The sequence below is a fragment of the Anarhichas minor genome, unplaced genomic scaffold, assembly GCF_050575085.1.
Source record: "Anarhichas minor isolate MPS153535 unplaced genomic scaffold, ASM5057508v1 ptg000017l, whole genome shotgun sequence".
In the NCBI taxonomy this organism is placed as follows: Eukaryota; Metazoa; Chordata; class Actinopteri; order Perciformes; family Anarhichadidae; genus Anarhichas; species Anarhichas minor.
The window spans coordinates 19,139,199-19,155,468 of record NW_027466463.1 but is presented as its reverse complement, the minus strand read 5'-3'; the positions used below and the strand labels follow the sequence as shown (position 1 = coordinate 19,155,468).

Here is a 16,270-nt window from a genome sequence, read left to right as displayed (position 1 = left end):
AGGATCTGATCTTTTCCATCCACCATCATTCATAGTCCTGACAGGCCGGCAAATTCCCCACTCCCCCCTCCCAGCCTGGAGTTCAAAGCCTTACATTTGCCAACAGAGGGGGGGGGGGGTGTGCTGGTGAACTTGGGGCCCACTGACAGAATTTACCCTCAAGATATTTTCAGTTGAATGTCCTCTGAAGTGGGAACACTTTTTCTGCTTCTGTTTTAGACTTCCTCCAGTCCACTGTGGGTATTCTATCTGGTGAGATCATATCAGTGTCAGGGGGAGCACGTAACCTACAAAACAAGCCTCTCTTCTCTCTGCTCATCAAAGTCACTGCTTTGGAAATGCAGAACTTTTAAGTTGCCATCAGGCTTATAGCTGTGATGCCTTTTGCTGCCTTTTAATTTGCACCAACTAATGATTGTCTTTGTGGTTGGATTGAAAAAAGGAATGGCAAATAACAGCCTCTGAAATACTTCAAAAAACATCTCTTAACTTACTTCAACGAGAGCATGCAGTCGGATTGTTAAAACATAATGAACTGTATTTACAAGAGAGGTTTAACAGCCCCTCTTAAAATGTATAAAGATGTGTTGGTGATGTTGGGCAGGCTTGGTCAGATAACAACGACTTAATTAGTCGCAGCGAGCGGGAGCCTCATTATTTGATGGATCTTATCAAAGCCTCTTTCTTTTCATGCGTCCCCGCCGGCGACAGCCGTAGCCGGCGGCATTGTGTTCTCAGGTTGTCTCTCTAGACGGTCAGGAAACGCCTGGAGGTAATTTCTTCAAATTTGGCACAAACATCCATTTGGACTTAAAGGATGAATTGATTCAAATTGGGTGGTCAGAGGTCACTGTGTCTTCACCAAACTTGGCCATAACTCAGGAGGATAAAATGATGACGTGATGTCATTTGGACAGACATGGACGTAAACTTTACTTTGACTGGTTGTTACTTTTTAAAAGCCTTTTTACGGCATTTAGGTCAAATGACAACTTGAAATTGAGACTTTTTGACAGCACCAGAATGCCAAATACCTCCCGCACCTTTGACCAACCTCTTAGCTGAACATGATCCTGATGTAGTTAGGATCTCGAGCCATTCCACCTTTTTAGGTTAGGCGTTCTGATTGATCAAGAGTCTTTATGGGTTAAAGTGCGATCAGATTAATGTTAACAAAGACTAACAACACATATTGTTAGCACGTTGCTGATTTTCTTCAGTCCACCGTGGATCGATGTTCTATTGTCTAACAGCATCTTCATTGTCCTTTAGCTGTGGTTATCGTCGTCTACAGAGCCTCAGATTCCACTTTGAACTCTGTTATGTAATATTGATCGTGACCCAGTTTCTTTGTGCATTAGGCTGTGCAACCTCACAACCTCATGTTGTTTACTCGTAGCACCTGTGGTCACTTTGTTAACAGGAAATGGGAAGTTGCTGTGCCGTGACTTTGTTGAAGATGCATCAGCAATGCTTCAGATGTCAATATCAGGTCATGTTGGAGCAACGCACCTTTTAAACGGTGGCGTGTTTACCATCTTTAGCTCAGAAAATCATGTTCAGTGCAGAGAAAAAAAAGCAAGTAATTATACCTAATCCGTCATTTAAGCTGCTGGTCATACAGTGTGTCCTGTATGACCCGTGCTACGGTTCAGTGCGGGCCATGCTCATAGGTTTAGACACGCCTCATGTACTGTACAATATTTGTGACTGACTTTGCACCAGGATGGGCTTAGATGCACTATATATGATAGCTATCCAGCCGGTGCAAATATAGCACAGCCATGTGATCTCATGCCACACTAATGCTACTGAAATCCAACTTGACACTGGACACCCATCAGCATGTACACAGGGCCAGCAAAGCCTCGCACACACTGTTTATTCATTTCTATTCTACACGGCTAATGGATTACAGATGTAGGATGTGCCTCAAGGTGGTTTATAAATGAAAATATGTTGCATTATTGTACAATTTCGAGGGGTACTCCAGCAAATGAGTATTGGACATCCATGAAGTTGTAATTGTTAGACGGATCAAAAAAACAGTTAAAAAAGGAAGCAGAACATTTAGTCCTTCGCATGACGCAGCTTTAAAAACACCTAGAAACCTCAAAGTATCCACCTGAAAATGAGCGTGTCTCCTTCAACAACCCGGCGTCAGTTAACCACCTGTCAGATTCCTCCTCTTAAACAAACCCTAAACCTAACTCGTTCTCACTCGCAAGCTCTTTTTCCTCCCTTCTTTTCAGAACACCCAAATTCAATTATTAGTTTCATTTTAGCTCCAGCGGGAGGGCATCAGATGACTGCTACCTCTCTCCTTGTGGCCCTGTGTTCTCCTCTTCTTCTGTGTTTTTTTTTTCTTCTAATGGCCCACGTAGAAGAGCCCTCCAGCTAATTAGAGAATCTGCAGTGGAATTTCACTGCGACAAAGGAAGCTATTCATGTCGGCAGGATGGTGAAAAGGCCACACTGGCAGCGGCGATAGCATTGCTCAGAGAAGTTAGCAGAATGAAGACACTTCACTTTGAAGCTCGTCTGCTTCCAAAGACACCCGAGCTCTCAAACTCGACGCAGTGCTGCTCAGCCTTCAGCTTCTGTTTTTACGCCGTCCTCGGTTGCTTTGTGCGAGGGTGGATCTGAGTTTCCCCTCCTGTCACACGACTGTCAGCGCACGGGCTGAATAGTTGACCTTCCATCTTAACCTTGCTGTCTTCAGCAAGTTGATCTGGCGTCTCTGTGACATATCTGACCCACATATTCCTTCAATGCACTGAAGACAGACACGCACCATTTCTCCGCCTCACTGTTAATCCAACGACCGGCAATATATCCATATTACATCGACATCGTGGTACGAGACGAGATGTCGCCTCACATCTTGCATTTTATCCACATTAAACATTTATTTCATAACTTTGTAAAACAAAATGTAACACATAAGTACACAGATAAACATTCATAGAATGTATTATTAAAATGACAAATCATACACCAGCAAGTCGGTAAAATATCTTAAAAATGTACAGAAATGACATTTCAAGAATATACTGTTTAAATGCAGCAACAAATTGGTCAAAACTTAAACAATAATTAAGATTCCAACATGTAATGTATATAGTATATAAGCATTGAATAGATCTGCAGCATTGTCACAGATACGTATCTGAGTCAGTATCGGCCCGATCTCTGCATCCTCTCCACAGCCGTTCTACAGGGAGAAGAAATGTATTCTTTATGTTCAGACGGAGGGGAATTTCCCTCGCGTGGAATGTGCAGTGAAACACACCCGTCACATTCTCCACACATGCCATCAAGAGTACGCAGCCACCGCAGAATAAAGGCGGCTAATGTTGCATCATCTCACAGTAAACGTCGTCCACACAGATATGTAAATGAAAATGTGATATTCAGTTATCAACTTGTATTAGATCACACAGACACGTCCTAATATCACAACATCCACACACATGCATTCCTTTCGGCACTCCCCCCCTCCCCCCCTCCCCTATGGGACCGTACAGACATTTACGGCTTCCTCTCTTCCTTCCCGTCTCAAAGCACTTTGCAGTTTAAGCAGGTTTCCTTCCAGTTTCTCACTTTCACAGATTTTCTCACAATCTGTGGATGCTTTTCCTCCCGTCGTCTGGTTCTTTTTCTCTCTCTCCCCTCTTTGTTGTGTGGAATGTCACTGTCTCTTGTGGGTTTTACCGTTCATGTGGAATTGTTATTCGAGACACAGACAATAATGAATTGTAGCAGGGATGCATTGCCTGTAAATGCTTCGATACATTTTGTCATTACAGTTCTGTTCTGAATTTGTCATCTTTGGAATAAACCTCACAGTGAATGTAGATCAACAATCAGCTTTTCATTGTGTGATTAATAGGAACTGACAGATAGGAACTAAAGTAAAAAAGCACAACGTTTGCATAAAGCCAAACTGCCAAGTAATGACTTTGTGTTGGCACAACTTGTTTTGATAATATTGGCAGTTGATTATTGGTTTTTTTAAGATAAAATCAGCTGTTATGTTGTGAATGTTGTGGGTAAGAAGACATTGACGCTTAAAGGAAACGTTTGACTTTTTGGGAAATACACTTGTTCACTTTATTGCCAAGAGTTAGATGAGAAAGTATATAGCACTCTCTTATCTGTCCATTAGATATGAAGCTAAAGCCAGCAGACTGTTAGCTTAGCATTAAGACTGGAAACGGCTAGCCTGGCCCTGTCCAGGGACAACAACATGTGCCTAAAGCTCACTAATTACTACTTATTACTAAGACGTTAGTAGGTGTATTGTTTTCTCTTTGAACAGTTTTCCTCCTGGCTACAGTCTTAATGCTAAGCTACGTTAAACACGTTAAGACTCCACCTCCACACTTTACGCACATGACACCATAGTGACAGGATTTTCTCGTTTCACTCTCAGAAAGAAAGCAAATATGTAAATTTCCATAAATGTATGGACATTTGGCAATTCACATCAGAAGCTAGCACAGCTAGCTTAGCACAAGAGTGCTCACTAGCGTCTTATCTGAGATGACAGGCTGCTAAACATCAAAGTGTGACCCATGCATGCTAACATCTGCCTGACGTCAGTCTGTCAACAGGTCCAGCACCTATGCTGACATTAAAACCAGTAATGCTAGCTGTAGGAGGATGTTTTTGCTCCCATTATAGCGTGACCGCGACGCAGGCCCGTAGATAAACGTTTGGCTTTCATGTCTGACTGTGAGGTAAACAGGCCGAAGCTCCTGAGTTTAACTTTTCACAGAGGGAGGGAGTTAAGAGAGAGAGAGAGAGAGAGAGGCGAGGAAAGACATAGACGGAGCGGAAGAGGAATAAAGGAAAGGAAAACAGAGAAGGGAAGAGGAATCACGAAAAGGTCTCAAACTAAGAGGAAATAGAGGGGGGGGGGAGAGGAAGGACAGACAGAAACAGAACAAGAAGTAAGCGTGAGGACGGAGCTTGCTGGCCTTTGTACTGCATGGCCCTGTTTGTTTTCTATATGCTATCTCCCCCTCCGTCCCTCCTCCCTCCTCCTTCCTCTGTCTCAGCTGCTCCCCCACCCTAACAATCCTCTTTCTATTCCTTCCAGGGCGGAGACGAGGCGGACAACACAACGCAGGAGGCCCGGGGAAATCATTAACGGCACACAAACACGTACACTATGACTGGTAGGTCACGTGATCGGTAGATGTTTATGAAGTGTGTGTGTACACGCCGCAGACTCTGCAAGCGGCTGGTTTGTGTAATGATTATTTATCTTCATCCCTTCTGCTGTCCTCATCCTCTTCATTGTGCGCAGTGAGTTGTCACATGTGCAGAATGCGCTGCTCATTGGTTCACTGTCTCTGGAGCCCCGCCTCCCGTAGCTTATGGTTCATAACCAGGAAGTGAATCCCTCTGATGAGTTAGAACAGGTATAATACATGATATATCCCCCTAATTTACTCCGTTAAATACAAATCCTTAACAGGTTTAATTTCACTAACACTTGTTTTAGTAGTTCTTTATTCATCTAATTATGTTGATTTATATTTAACACTGGTGGTGGAAGAAGTATTCAGATACTTAACTTAAGTTAAAGTACCAATGCTGCAACGTATGAATACTCCATTACAAGTAAAAGTCCTGCATCAAATATCCTACTTAAGTATAAGCACGTATTAGCAGAGTTAAAGCACAGGTTTGGCCCCTCTGGCTGATACATTAATATATATGACATTTGATTATTAATACTGAAGATAAAACTTGTGAGCACCATGTGAGTGTCTGAGCTGCTGGAGGTGGAACCACTTAATATACAGTTTTATATCCAAGGACACCAGATGTATCTTGAAGGGTTGTGAGATGATTAGCAGGAGAGATTTTTTTTACGTTTTTGACATTTCATCAAATCTTTTCAAGACTTTTAGTGAGATATTGAATCATTAGAACATTTGTTGAAATGAAACCACGTGAGAAGTTTAGAGGAAAATTTTACTATTTGGTGGAACTCATAAATCTGAAATGCGACCCGGACTACAAACAGCTTGTTGTCGGACAAAAAGGTGTGAAACCTCTGGCTTAGTCTCTGACAATGTGTTGTATGTTAAGAGCTTGTTTTATTATCCATTGTGTGAAATCTTTAGCTTTTATTAACTCGTAACTAAAGCTGTCAAATAAATATAGTGGAGTAAAAAGAGCAATATCTCCCAATGAAATGTAGCGGAGTGAACGAATAAAGAAGCCTAAAATGGGAATACTTCATTTGACAGGTTTTAATGTGTATTATTAGACAAACCTGTAAGTAAGATATTTCTCAGTGGAAATCTCCATGACAGCAAATTGAAATAACCACGTGATGGCATGGGTATTAAGCACCATATGCTGGAAGAATTAGACTTTTATGCAAATTATGTTTTCTGCGATTGCACAATGCATCTTCAGCAATCAGCTTTTTTTTTTTTTGAATGGTGCCTCCCGTAGTCTTCATCTCTCCGCACAGCTGGAGCCAACGGGGAGGCGCGTAATTGTGGTTTAATCCTGCTCTAAGTCCCTGCAGCATTAGGGAAGCGGCGGAGGCAGATACTGCATCGCAGGCCGGGCACAGTGAGACTGAATAGCCCCCAGAGTTGTTTGGACAGATGTTTGGTGAGAAAGGCCTTAATGTTTAGAGAGTTCATACTGGACCAAAAGGGACTGGCGTCAAGTGCTACTTGATAGGACTGCAATGGTTTGGGTATTTGCTTCTAACTGTCACGGTACGGGGGTGAAGGTTCGGTGCACACAGAGCACACGGTATGTAGATTGACGCACCTAATGAGGAACCAAAGTTCCCAAGTGTGAGTTCCACCCCGAAACTTTGAGCCATATGCCGTTAGAAACATATGCAGAGGTTAGCGGAACAAGCTGATTGTTGTTAGTCAGTCACACTACCAGAGCAGGAAGACCCTCCTGCAGGTTCCTGGTCAGCGACAACAACAAAGAGACAGTTGTGTATAAGAGGATGTTGTGTCGACCATTGTAGAGTGTGTGAAGGGAAACATGTCCAACATGCTAAGGCACGTTCAACGGCATTACTCAAATGTGCCGATCACTGGGATGTTTGGGAAAGTGTGTGTAAATGTTCACACAGAAGTGTTTGAAATGTTCCTCATTTTTATAATGAAAATAGTTTAACAAAGTCCCCAGTGTGTCTGTCTTTGACACTTCCACTACTGTCTGGTCAAAATAATGAAAAGAAACATGTCCTTATGCATTTGGGCTCATTTCCCGCTGTACCGAACCAGGCGTTCCTCATGGTCTGAAAAGTGAAGCCATACTGAAGTGTCTTAAACCTGCATTCTCTCTAGTGTCCACCAGGGGGCGACTCCTCTGGTTGTATAGAAGTCTATGAGAAAATGACTCTACTTCTCTCTTGATTTATTACCTCAGTAAACATTGTAAACATGAGTTTATGGTCTCAATCTCTAGTTTCAAGTCTTCTTCAATAGAGCATGAAGTTCGTTTAGTACATTATGGTCCATTTAGAGTCAAACAGACTCTATATACATAAAGCAGGGGATGCTTTAGGGGCGTGGCTACCTTGTGATTGACAGGTCGTTACCAGGGCGTTGTCCAATCCTGGAGTTGTTTTACTGTGTTTCCGGTTCATGAAAGTTAATTGTAACCTTTTTGTCGCCTAAAAATGTCTTATTCAGTGTTTGGTTGTACTTAGCTCCACCCTCTCGTGTCACTTCTGGTTCCAAAAAAAACAAGATGGCGACGGCCAAAAATTACGAACTCAAGGCTTCAAAGCCGTAGATCTCAAACCAGTGGGACACGTCCACTTCTCATACACAGTCTATGTATCAAACCCGCACCGAACCGTGACCGCTAAACCGGATTAAGACATCAGTATTATTTGGGGGAACTGGACACGTGATGGAAAAGCGAGTCTTTTTAATGAGCTGTCATTTCTGTCACAAACCGTCTTTGTGCATTGCTGTGGCGATCAATGCAACATGTGCACCATGTTTAGTTGTGTCCCTCTCACGTGCAGAGGAGCAACAGGCAGTAAAGAAGTCACTACTGCTATTGCAAATATTCTCCTGTGTTCTAATTGTTTATGACGTTGTTGTAAATGTTTGACAGCCAGACTGTTGACCTCTGACCTTCTTACAGTCAGAAAGGTTAGTGACCTGGTTCAACCGGGGAAACGTTGCTCACGGTAAATGCATGTTGCACAATCAATTGTCCAATATTTAAAAGGTTTTTATGAGTTATGACGCTGTTGTACGCTACACGTTTGTTAAGTTATTGATTTGACACTTTAAATGCATTTTGTATCTGGATATTCAAGGCACGCCTAAATCTATATTACATAACTGAAGAGAAGCGTTCAGGGACAAACCAATGAAATACAAAAATGTTATTTCTGGCACGGGACACGAATATTGACCAGTTGAGTGATCATATAGCAGATTATTGTGGTTTAAGACAAACCAGCAACAAGGCTCAGTCAATAAGGTTCAAATAGTGTTCAAATAGAGATCTGATAGATCTGATGGAGTCCCGAGCCGATCCAGTGGATTGGTATCAGGGCGACCGGGCATATTTTGATGGATTGTGTAAAATGAAATCAAAATCGGATCCTCTCTTTACTCAAAGCCTTTTCTTTTTTCCCTGACCGTCACTTTCACGGATCACATCTCCCAGTTCAACTTTCATCCACATCATATTAATAAGTTGCTGCAGCTTTTATTTCAGTCTGTCAGATCAACATCGAGGTAAACATATGCTCAGGCTCAGTATCAGCAGATGGCCATTATAGGGACTTCATCCCTACATTCTGGACCCGAGGTCCAAATACTGCGACATTGCAAACTAACTCACATATTGCCTTATCAATAAATCGTGATAAATAAACGTTCCTGACCATTTTGATATTTAGTAGGTTAACCAGCCATTTCAAAGAGATGCACGTTTGATATGTTATTGAAAACATATATACGCTAAATATTTAGTTAATAAGACCAAACATGCATTTAGGCTGAGTTAACAGGCTATCTCCATCTTTATATTTCCTCTCATCGGTAAAACAAACAGAATGTACGCTAGTCTTTCATATTAGAGTCATTGTTATAAGTAACAATTTTCACGAACATTCAGACTCCCTCGTGTGGCTCAAAGGTGTACTGCAGATCATAAAGAATCCCCTGCGACCCACTAGTGTCTGGTAACGTCTGGCTTAAGCTGCAGAATATTTACCAACCGCATGAGAAAATGCAACTTTATACTTCTCCGCGTCTTCAATGTCACCCAGTAAAGGGAGAAGCCTCTGTGATCCATGGTGCTTGTAAAAGCTGTGAAACACACTCCCTCCTTCTCGCCAGCTCCCTCCAGTGACCTTTTCTAGGCGCTTTCGGGTCAAGCTCTTCTCTCGGAGTCGGCCCCTACCGGAGAGAAGGCCTCTCCGGTTTCAACGAGGGCCACAACATAGTGTGTGATTCCTCAACAGGAGAGCTTTCGTCAGTGGCTGGGGGATATTTTAGAAGGCGTGCTTATAGCCCCAGGAAGGGCGTCTTTCGGAGCGGGGAACACGGCGGTTGGTGCAGACGTTGGACTCATAGTTTCACGCTCAGGGGTTGATGTGCACACATGTGCGTGTGCGTGCATGCCTACTTGCAGCTGTGCATCTGCTGGCTCTCGCTGGGGTTGGAGCCAGGCGAGGTGTGAGGCGGGCCCAGGCGAGGAGGTGGGATCAGTCTCCCATCGCCGGGCTGGAGGCCCTCATTCTTTAACACCTCGTAAATCTCACCTGGCGCTAGAGGCTGCAGTGCACACACACACACACATGAACACCTCATACACACATATGTACAAACTGTGTAGCATGCACATTTTTTTAGTGCAGCCATATGTGTGTGTGTGTGTGTGTGTGTGTGTGTATATAGTGTGTTTAATTGCACACAGGCAGTAAAATCAGAGCCTGAGAGTCAACAGCAGCAGCGACATCGGAAAAATACAGCGATGAGTAATCCGTCGCATTTCATCCGTCAACTCTTCTGACATCCACAAGAACAAAGAAAAGTTAATCTTGGCAGCATTTGAGATGCACTGAATCCGACCCCGCTGGATTTAATCTGCAGCACAGCAGTCAAAGTAAAACTAATCCCTCCTCTGATTTCTCTTGTTTCACGTCACAATCCAGAGATGTGAGTGTTCACTGTTGGGTTTTTTGGTGACATTAGGCGTCCATTAGAGTTCAAACCCATTCTTTAATTTGACCCTTTCTGCTTGTGCAACTTTCTGTAAACACAGCCCTGAGGCTCTGCTCAGCAGTAAAACAACATATTTTGCACTTGAGTAAAGGAGAAAAAGGAAATCGGCCTCTTTGCTTGTGGAAAATTACACTTAATCTCTCTTGTGCTTTCTTACGCGTTTAAAAAGCCGGATGTACCGTCGCTGAATCAAATGACCTAAATAATCCTGCAAATGCATAGCCAAGCACACTTGTTATCTGTGTTATCTGTGGAGAATGTGTGCACTCAGTGAACCGTTGCATAGGAGGGAATGCAGTATAGCCAGAGCCCATCATATATATACATATATATATGTGTGTGTACGTGTCTTTCTACAGTCGGCAGCTGCGCCGCCGGCTTAATCCACGAGTCATACATGTGTACATTCCCGCTCTGACCTCGTGTGTTCTTTGTGTCTCCGTGTGATGATCACACCGCTGAGGCCCCGTGTCCTGAAAAGACAGCAGGGGATTGAAGGTTAAGACTCGGTCCCCTAGTTTGACTGCAGAAGCACCGAACGTCTCTTCCGTAGAAAACCCTCGTTAACACAGAAAAATCTCTAAATTTGTCACACTGTGCACCTGTTCTGTTTTTTTTAATCCAAGACAATTAGAGATGACTGATGTGCCCACTCAGCACACAGACTGTAAGGGCCACAGGGCCGTGTTGAGTGGAGACTTATGATCCACCTGAAGCATCCTGGGAACAGTTCTTCCAATGTCGCTCAACCAGCTCCCCTCTGACAGAGAAGCTGTTCATTAATAAATAAGAAAACTTTCCCACTTTATGATGCCCACATCTCTGCAGGTGGCTGTGGATGTTTCCTGTGCTTCTTAGACGTCACCTCACGGCAGGACAAGGCGCTCGCTTTCTTTCCCCGTCACGCTCACTCGTCACAGAGGACGGCACACGGTGTCTCTTCTTCACGTGACTGTGCAGAACACACACACGCCTGTGAAGGCTTTCAATGTAAAGCGTTCACGTCACTGGCTACAGACACACGTAACTATTAACATTCATGTCATAAATATTAACTTTATTTATTTAATACCAATGTAGAAAGTAATGCCAGTGTTGGGTTGTTAAATCAATGACTTTTTTTCCCGATTAATCGACTAATTCAATAATTCTCAACCCTGGAAGATAAATAAGTAAAGAACTATGTTTCTGCTAAATGCAACATGTATGCATGCATGTTTTTCTTTTCTTGTTCTCTAGTGAAATACTAGATATTTTCAACTTTTTGGTGTCTTTTAAATAAAACCTTTTAATGAAGCAATCTAAGAAAGAAGTCCACATTAAAGCTACATCCGGTAACTTTAATACAAATATTATTTTGTCCTATTTCCTCTAACTGTCACTATATGCTGACAGTAGTACGTGAGACAGATACTCTGTGTATGCAGCTGTCAATCAATGCTTGTGAAGCTCTCGAACTCCAATCCAACTGTCAAACAACTATGTTGAAAACAGTTGAGTGAAAACAAAGCCCCGCCCACCGACCGGGTCACAAACCTTCTCATTTTACAGCCAGACAGAAACTGAAATATGTTTCTGGACAGAACCTTGATTCCTATTTGATCAGCTCAGTAGTCTGACAGTTCCCGAGCTTCACGAGCAGTGATTGACAGCTGCGTTTAAGAGACTCCTCGGTTGTCCTTCGAGTGCGCTGGAATCTTGCAAATGCCATTCAGAGTTCTATCAGGAGGCAGAGGAACCCGATTATTCACAGGTTACTGGTCTCATGTTCGGCTGTCAGGCTGTAGTGACGGTTTGTTATTTTAACCAAAGTTCTCAACTGTAGCTTAACGGCCGTAACCTGCAGCGAGAGGTCAGAAAGGTACGGCACTACTGGAATAATAATTGAAATATATAAATAAGTAATTATTAAATAAATCACTGAATGTGTCACTGAAATTACCAAAACACTTAGGTAACACATTTCAGCAAAACAAATGCCTCGTATGTATTTTAAGTACGACTTAAAATAAAAATAAATCCATTTAAATGGCTAAAAATAAAATGTTATGAATCGCCAAAATGACCAATGAATCACAGAAAGACTTACACAGGTTTGTGGGTGCTCACCACTAAGAAACCCACGTAAACACGTGTGTGTGTGTGTGTGTGTGTGTGTGTGTGTGTGTGTGTGTGTGTGTGTGTGTGTGTGTGTGTGTGTGTGTGTGTGTGTGTGTGTGTGTGTGTGTGTGTGTGTGTGTGTGTGTGTGTGTGTGTGTGTGTGTGTGTGTGTAAAAGCACAGAGAGACACAGGGGATCTTGTCATGAGCCTGGTCACTGTCAGAGCATTATCAGCTGAGCTAACCGTCTGCTGCCACCCTGTCCACAGCTCATTGATCCCCCCCCCCCCCCCTCCACGGCTCCACGGCTCAGGAGCTGTTTGCTAGCAGCTCGGAGGGAATGGTTTCCTGTCAAACAGAGCAGGTCTGAGCAGGAAAAGAGGGTGTTCTGTGTGGCCGGCCTGCACGCTCACAGTGACTGAAGTGAGCAATATATATATACATACATATATATATATATATATATATATGTATGTATATGTATATATAGGCGTTAGTTTCACGAGAGATCGAATACATATACTCGACCCCCGCAGATGACCGTCGCGCTTCGCTGCTGCTGCTGCTGCGTTTGAGTGAGTGCGGTTATTCGCACAAGTGAGGCCCTATTTTGTGGGCGGTTGAAGACTCAGGCTCATTCATTTTTGTCCTGCGGCATTTTGATTTGTGTTTGTGGATGTCAGCTCCCCCCCGGCCCCGCCTCTGCTTTCAGATGCTTTTTTTGGGTCCTTTTTTTTTTTGCCGTCTATTCCCGGACCCAGTTTGCATTAATGAGCTGTTATGGCTGAGCAGCATCGCTCTTCTCCCTCATGTCAACATATATATCATATATAAACTGCAGGTCTCACACTTTATGTGAATGCTAGCTGCTTGCTGCACAGCTGCAGTGTGTACAGGTCATGGTCCCTCACAGATACATGTAATAAACTAAACTGTACCGTTGCACCATGTGGCAAATGTGTCTAGACATAGAAGTGGAACATAACTTGCCAAGTTGCCATTGGAAAACACTTTGAGAAGCAATCAATTCTTGGCCCTTGGCAACCCTTTTTAACACGATAATATTTGTTGCATTGGTTAAAATAACGAGGACCAGACAAAGTCGCACGTGTGAAAGGCTGGCGTGGGTACAGCCATCTGTTTTAGAGACAGTGGAGAAGCAAATGCAGTTGTTTGACCGCAGGGTGAGAAGTTCGACTGATCCGCCAACACCACAAATGAATGTGCGAATTGTTCAACAGATGAACCTCAATAAAAAACTACAAAAGGGGAAGTCTCTGAAGGGGAAGTATTGCGGCATCAAAATGACGCCGCAAAGAACGTACAGCGCTGCGATAAGTGACCCGTCCGTTGACTGCACAGCATCCTAATTACTCAAAATATAAGGTGACAAAAACGGCAAACCAAAAAGCTGTGTTGAAGCCGCCTGACGGCGTCGATAGATGAATATCTCATCCAGCATTAACGCATAAGGCTGCTGTTACGGTGTCTTTTGTCAACAAATCCCATGAAAAGAGCAAAAAGCAACACTGTAAGTCGATCTCTTAATACTGTACAAACACAGGGGGAGACTCACTCACTGATGCCATGAATGTCAAAAAATGGGTCGAGATATATATCATTTAAGTGATATGTTTAGTTTGTTGCTAAATAAACTGAGCAATCTATTTTTTGGGGACTATTTTGAGCTGCAGGTGAGCACACATCAGGTGCTCTAGTGAGTGTTTGTGGCAGCAGGACGGTGTGTGTGTGTGATGGAGTCAGAATAAACTACAGTGTGTGTGTTCATGGTGATGAAGGAGCAACAGTGAGGCTCATTGATGTGTTTTTAATGCGCCGTGAGGCTTCGCTGTGTGGCAGAATACTCACTGAATAATTATTTTGCAGTAATTATTGTTTGTTTTGCCTTTCGATACACAATCCCTTTTGGGTCAGAGGCTCAGAGAAATGTCTCTTAGAGCACAATCACATCATAATGAAGTGGAACAAACAGGCCTCTCTCTCCCTCTCTGTGTGTCTCTCTCTCTCTCCCTCTCTCTCTCTCTCTCTCCCTCTGTCTCTCTCTCTCCCTCTCTGTCTCTGTGTCTCTCCCTCTCTCTCTCTCTCTCTCTCTCTCTCTCCTGCTGTGGCAGTGTCGAGTGTAATGACTCGTGCACACCCTTTCTCTGCTTCTCTGCTGGTGGGTCTCTCTCCTCCTCACATCATCATCATGAGCGCGGGTTTGTTGACGTTGTTCAACGTTGACGTTGTTGCCCGTTCAGAAATCTACTCGCCCAAAGTCACTTTTTTATCTTTCCCCTATTCCATTTCCAGCGACGTTTTGCTCGCTTGTGCTTTCAGCCCATAAACTGTTCCTTACCCCCCCCCCCGCCATTTTCTCACGAGGGCCAGATCGATGCTGTGTATGTGCAACCCTCAACAGAGCTGAGAAAGGAAAGGTGATGGTTGAGGTTTAATCAGTTTAACTACCTGCTGATTACAGTCTGTACACAGACGACATCCTCTGTCCCGGGACCCTCACATCGGAACAGGAAAAACTCCACAAAACACCTAAAAGAAACCTCAAGGAGAGCCACAGAGGAGGGTCCTTCTCCCAGGATAGACAGAAGCACAATAGATGTCATCTGTACAACATGATAGAATTACAACGTAGTCCATCCATATAGTATTTATGATATAAATGATATATATATAATGACAGTAGTTGCACTAATGATAGCAGAACAATCATTTAAAAAATGATGACTACTAATAATTGCGGCAGCAGAGGATTTAATGGAGTAATGATGATAATTACAGCAGTAATGATAGCTGTAGTAGTAATAGAAATGTACTAATAATAATGATAATAGTAGCAGTGGGTGTCGGGCAGCGCCACGGTTCAGGTATAACCACGATCCGTGGAAACGTGCGAGGCGAGGAAGCACAGAGAAGCACAGAGACTCGGGGGAGTTGCTAGATTTGCTCGCCCGACGTGGCGTTTCACTCACCGGGCCATCCTGATTGTTGAGCCCTGATTAGCAGCACCAGACTCTGAGACTAAATAGTTTACTGTGTGTGTGTGTGTGTGTGTGTGTGTGTGTGTGTGTGTGTGTGTGTGTGTGTGTGTGTGTGTGTGTGTGTGTGTGTGTGTGTGTGTGTGTGTGTGTGTGTGTGTATTTCTGCAGCCGGCCAAATGTGCGTATGTGCGAGTATCTTTAGCATATGTGTATGTTCTTCTACAATTTCCAGCCGCCCCCCCCCCCCTCCCCCTCCCCCTCCAGGACTTTTTGAGTGTTTGAGGCAGCGGCTTAAATAAATCCTTGTTACGCTGCCAAATCATGTCGCAGTTCTTTTTTTTCCTGCGTGTCAACATGCAGTTTTTTCCCTGTGCATCACGCAGTATTTCATCTGGTCTCGACCACCGCTGATGACATCGGGGCACCTACAGGGCGGGTCTGTCCCGACTGAAACACGGTCGGCCTGGCCATCGTCCCATCAGTCAGCTTGTAAATGTCAGCAGAAGGACGTGGCAGCATTGGGACGGATGAAACATGTTGACTTTTATCCCGCACAGTGGGATACGCTGAGGTAGAACTTCACTCCCGGTGTGGGCCGGTTCTACGAGTTAGAGCCTGCTGTCTTTAACTAGCAGTCGGTTTGCAGGCCTGCGTCTGGTGAGCGCCCACACGGCCAGTTTATTTCAGTGTGAACGCTGATTCCACGCTGAGTAGTTTGATTACTTTGTGCAGCAGGAGAATCACTCGTTATCGAGTCTGAACTTTGGTCGATAATTTATTAAAAAGGATAAACAGAACTGTGCCTTTGGTTATGTTATTACAGTGTTTCAGATGGATATAAAATACATATGATGCGGAGAAGCACCAATAACTTTGATATTGGCATTTCATTGTTGTTTCCCCCAATGCATTGCCTGTG

General features: G+C 43.6%; 1 protein-coding gene across 7 annotated transcripts in view; it reads left to right on the top strand.

The window, feature by feature from the left end:
• The window catches only part of LOC142952098 (thyroid hormone receptor alpha-B), a 118,477-nt gene that overhangs the window by 42,067 nt on the left and 60,140 nt on the right, over positions 1 to 16,270 (top strand). For all 7 annotated transcript variants that reach the window (XM_076094113.1, XM_076094114.1, XM_076094112.1 and 4 more), the window contains one exon: positions 5,105 to 5,183. The gene's annotated coding sequence lies outside the window, so the exon portion shown is untranslated. The remainder of the gene's footprint in view (positions 1 to 5,104; positions 5,184 to 16,270) is intronic.